Consider the following 6,000-nt stretch of genomic DNA (forward strand, 5'->3'; position numbering starts at 1 on the left):
ATCTACACCTTCTCTCTCCCATTTAATTGGAACCTCTTTTTGCTCTATATCTCATCCCAATGAATGTCTTGTAGGAGAAGCATCGCCTTTGCTACGTGCTTCCCCTAGTTGCCATAGCAGGCCTTAAGGTAATTCAGGAATAAGTAGCGCTGATTGCCAGCAAGGCATAGATATGCCTGTCCACTCTAGACCCTGGTTATCCGAGGTTGACCTAAACATGATTTGTCAACAAAATTATTAAGGGTTCGCTTGAAATGAAAAAGAAAGCAAGTGGTGCTAATTAGACTCCAGAGAGAAAAACGTAGGGGCCCATAAGGATGTCGGGTGGATCGCCACCGCCATGCGGGCGGTGAAGATCCACCCGACATCCTTGTCCGCCCGCCACTCATTTCCCCCCACCATATTACTATGGCGGGGGGGACCACGGCGGACGGAAAGACCGGGGCGGAAAAGGTTTAATATGGTGGCGGTGTCTATCAGACACCGCCAGCCATATTAGTATGGGCTTTGGGGAAAGGCAGGCGGTCTTCACTTTGGGGGCCCCCTGCGGGCCCCCATTGTGAAGGCGAGGTGGGTGGTACCTGTGGTACCCCCCTGCATTTGCATACACGATGCGGCAGGCACCGCGCAGTGCCTGCCGCTTTGTGTATGCAAATGCATCACATGCATTTTTAGCATTGTGGCGGGCGATGCTGAGAGCACCTCCCGCCACAATGTTATAAGTGCAGTATGCGCCCGCCACTGTGGCGGGCGCATCCTAATACCCCCCACGGGACCCCCGCGCTTATGGCGGGCGGTCCCATAATCCGATAGGATGGCGGGCAGACTAAGTCCGCCTGTCATCCTAATGACCCCCTTTATGTACATTTTTAAAAAAAAAAGAAAATACTCCTATTGTATGAATTTGCATATGGATGTCTAAATACAATACATCTGTAAGAAATAAACATTCCTTCGAAAATCTCCATTATGAAAGAAAATGACCAACATCATTGAACCTTATTTTTAGGTCTGGGCTGCCAACGCGGCTGCCTGTAGACCTTCTGCTTATGATGTACAGTGGTCTTCGGCTCTGCCCTACTCACCTGTTGGCTTTTTTGACCAGCATCTCTCAGTAACAGGCTTGAGACTTTGTTAATCACATCTTGCCTAAGCCCATAGGAGCATTTCCCTTTTATCTGATGTTATTGGATGTTAGGGTGTATCTTTCCACATTTAATGCATTACTTGCACTGAAGTGCATGAAGGACTACTTTACAAATCTATGAATCTTTCTCCACTCCTGCTGGCACCCTCCTGTGTATCTCCCACCTACTACCCACACTTATTCTTCTCTCTCACCCTTCCTGCATACTCATTATTTTCATGTCAAACCCTCTTGTTCATACCTCCCACTTTCCAGTGTGCTACTCATTTATCTCCCTGCCAGTCACCCCCTCCTATTCCTTAATTCTTTTTCCTTATGTGCTCCTTGGTCCCCCCACTACCATCCCATTTTTCTCCCTCACCTTCTCTTCCCCCTATCAGCTTCTCTGTGGTATTAGGGATTGTATAATCTCTTTAGTATTTGTATGATATTTTAGGAACTTATTTTACCTCCTTAATTCAGTTCTCATAGCATTACGTTATGGCTCCAGTTGGTCATGTTGGCTTCCCCACTCCCATCACAGAATCTAAACTATAACTGAAGTGTTTTGTGTAGTTAGCGTCTAGTTTCATAAGGTGGCACTCGACCGCATGTTCATATAATTAGTGGGATTCTCAAAGATCATATTTTTCACATTTCTAAATGTTATCTCAAGAGAAAATGCCAACTGAGTCCCAACTCCAGCAGCTTGCTCAAAACCAGGTCCATCGGTCTGAAAAAGTTATGTAATCTAGTTGTGCAACTGTAAACAAAGGGCATGATTTAGATCCTGGAGAAGTTAGTGTCCACCAACCTGACAGATGGTAGGCCGTGCTGTTCAGAGATGACTTCCTCCCAGCAGTCATCTCTGTACCTTGAAAGGAACCGCCATCGCAGCAGTTGTCTGCAAGGTACAAAAGATTTGGTGAACTGGTGGTCATCGGTTTTGACAGCCGTCCAACTAACTGTTATTTAGAGGTTAGATCAATTATCTGATATTCTGCAATTGTAGCTAATGATCAGGATGAACTAAGAGTACTTTCATGTTTCACGAGGGATTTGTCAGACATTTTCACCCAACACATCAGCTGTTGTGAACCTTCTGTACAAAATGGTAACAATAAACCTACATGAATAACTAGAAAGATCCTCTCCGAAATCAAGAGCTGTCCAGGCACTTTCTAGCTGTTGATGCCTCTAGATGCTTTAAAATGAACAAGTGTCTACATTTGAAGGCCCTTTCAGCTTGAGATCGAGGGCAAATGACCCTCCTAATTCACACATTGGGGGCTCTTGGATACAGTACATTAAACACAAGCCCCTGGTAAATCTGAACACAATGATTAAGTCAATATTGTTTTTATTGTTTAGCCATTCTGCTTTTCATAGAAATTATGAGTTACTAGCCTGAAATCCGGAAAAACATGTGGGACTGGGATTAGTGAGTCCATTCCTGCATGTGATTCCTGACCCTGGGCTGCGATTCCCAACTCTGAATGGTATTGGAAGGTACATACCACCCCACATGACTTATATGAGGGCCTACAAAAGAAATGGGTCCAGGTCTTGGTGTTTCAAAGATGTCGTATTTTGCTAATTTCTGTGCTATATGTGGACAGCAGAAATCGTTTTCTGATTCACAGAGCTTTTTTCCATAGACAGGTGTGACGTAGCTACTAGAAAATCATTAGTAAGTTAAGACTATGTTACACCTAATTATAGAAAAATCTACGTGAGTCAGGGCCACTGTTTGTACTTTGATTAGATAAAAAAGAGCAATTATTTGTGATGCTTCACAATAGCTCTGACAATGTGATTATACATTGAATAAGCAACGCACCCTTACAATAAAAATGGTGCTGAATAGCATCTTGATGTGAGTTAAAACATACATGCCAACATTTCGAAACAGGAAAGAGGGAAATAGTGAAAACAAAATCGGTGGTATATTTTCCCCATCGATTAACATTGAAGCTATACCCAATTTTGGCCAGGAGACAGCTAAAATAAAACCATTTTTTTTCTTGTCACATTTTATTAGATTTTGTTCCAATATTACATAATGGCCAATCAGAACTGACAGTGCATTAACAGCCCGTCACCCACCCTCCGTAAGATCGACATATAATATGCAGGCAGACCGCCCCTACCATTGCGGAAAATAGTCTCATGTGCTCTATTCTGGGAATACCACTAAATAAGGTAATTTTTTGCTTTAAAAGCCAGGAGCCTCCCGCCTGAATAGGATCTGTTGACATGTATGATTAAAACCACGCGGGTATTTTAATCAAGACACCCGACCACGATCTTTCTTGCGTTTTCCAGGCTCCTCCTTCTTGAGGTATGTTACCTAAAATATATACATTTATTTATACAACATGTATATCATTAGGAAATGTGTACGGTAATCTATAAATTTGTGACGGAACATATATATTAATGTACAAACAAAACAGACCTCAAGGTCTACCATTTAACCTCAAATTAGTACTTTTCTAAGGATGTAGCAAAATGAATGACGACGGTCCTTTCCTGTCTGAAATATTTTGATAGCGGTGTGATATTTATAAAGTAGTAGGAGGGAAATAGGGTTAGATCAATGTGCCTAGTGGCTTAAAACATGGGTTCATTTAGCTAGAAAACAGTACTTAGCTTTAAGAGCATAAGTGCAGTGGGAACCTCTCTGTCGGCTTGGCACACAGGGCCGTACTGCTGTGACTGGAGCTCTGCCGGCCCCTGTGTGTGTCACTGATATCTGCAAGATGTAGAGAAATTGCAAGCTCTCCAGAGATGTTCATGAAGATTCATTAAAAGTGGGCTTTTGGCCTTTCTATTTTTGAGAATATCTGTTTGCGTGTTTATTACTGTCATTGTTTGCTTCAGATGTCTTGGTTTCTGTGCTCTGTTGAATTTGCATTTCAGAAACAGCCTATGCCACCCGAAGTCAAACATTTTCCTACATGTTCATGCCCTGCTGGATTTTGCACAATCAAGAGGCTCCTCAGCACTTTACTCTAATGTCTCTAATATCGGCTCTAGATTGGGTGACCAGATTTTAAGAAGCAAAAACCAGGACAGGCCAGACAGAGTTTTGGCTAAAGGCTGACCATGATCATAAATATATAGAGAGAGAGGCGTACACAGCGTGTGGCATTGACTTTTCCAACAGCGAAAACCGTTCTAACACTCTTGTTCTTTTGAACTCTTCATTTACAAGGCTGCATTTACATAACATTAGCTGTGGCAGGGGGACCCCCAATATGTGCTGCCTACCCCCCTTCTCCATCTCACTGTGTCTCACCTCTGCTGGGAGCATGCAGCTGACCTCCTGTGCTGCCTGAGAGAAAAAGATACATTACTTACATTGTTTGAGGTTTGTGAGCCACCTATGGAAAGTAGATCATACATTTTCATTCTGCTTTGCAGGATGACTTGACCTTTATCCCCAAAACTGGGACATATATTTAAAATTGAGATTGTCTGGAGAAATCTGGAATGTCTGGTCACCCTACCTCTTGATCAACACCTACCCTCTAGGTGCTACATATGCAGCCTACTTTTTATCATCTTCAACCTTATAAATACCACGTTGCCTCCAGTCTAGGCCTGTATCATGATGGGCTGCTCTGTTTCATTGCAGAGCTAAGTGCCTGCTTTTTTGTTTGTGTGAGGAGTGTTGAGATTCATACATGTAACTCAGAATTTGTCTTAGTTCATTCATAAATTTTAAAAAGAACAAGCCAGAAACTGTGAGCAGAGATGATTGCCTCTCTCACTGTCAGACTTGTCTGTTAAGTTGTCCCTTGGAGGGCCTCAGAACCTCTGAATTTCGACTATTGCTTTGTTCTGAGATGTTCTGTGCCGTGCAGGATTCAGACCCATGTCTTAAGTGAAAACGCTTCACCCTTCTCTCCCAGTGTTGCCTTATCTCCACTGGGTTTTTTGCTTTCACATCATGTCCTCACCACTAACAGAGGAGTGCCTCAAACAAAGATTACTGTATAGATGAAAGCTGGAGGTTTTACCTTGGCAAGAAGAGCTTTCGAATTAAGACCTTGTCCATGTGCTTAACATAAGGTAGAAAAGGCCATTCGAACATATAAATTATGAAATCGTGACTGCCGTGCACCTTTGTTTACCCATGTTAAGTAAGAAGTCTCTTTTCCGAAATACCTGTTATTGTTATAGCTCTGGATCTAAAAAAAAACCACAACCAGGAAGTAGAGCTGGGTGGGAGCACGTTTTGTGAAGTTAAGATAAATATCACATTGCCATAGCTACTCAACACACGTTGGCAGACTGTTTGTATACTACTATGTGGAGTAATAAATCAAGGTAGGAGGTCATGAAAATGCCAAGTGTAAATGCACGGCTCACGTCCAGAAGAAAAAAACACGGATTCAATGGAAAGGGTGTGCTAGAGTAAAAAGTAAAGCTAAGAGAAATCGCACAAAAGATACAAAACATGGAGTACTTGACATCTCAGAAAAGTGAGCCTCAATTAGTCATTGATCGCTATCAAAATTCAAAGGAAAACACTTACGATTTAAATATCTGTTTGCGATTGTTCTAAAGGGAAATCAGGTGCCAGACAGAGTAGCTATCCATATCATGAAAGTAAAATACATTTAAGAAAAGTCTGGTCAATTAGAAGACAGGACATCCGTGCACATTGTCTACCAACAAGCTGGTGGGATGCTGCCTCTTCCTCTGAATGCCATTTGTCTCTGGTAAATTCCTAGCGCTGTTCTCAACCTAGACCTCTGCAAAGATGTTATGGCCAGCCATCTTTGTCACAATAAAACAATGATACACTATGGGCAACATCATTCCAAGTTGGCAACGTGGGATGTAGCGCACAGCAAATGAAAGCA

Source organism: Lissotriton vulgaris, chromosome 11 (genome assembly GCF_964263255.1).
Source record: "Lissotriton vulgaris chromosome 11, aLisVul1.2, whole genome shotgun sequence".
Lineage (NCBI taxonomy): Eukaryota > Metazoa > Chordata > Amphibia > Caudata > Salamandridae > Lissotriton > Lissotriton vulgaris.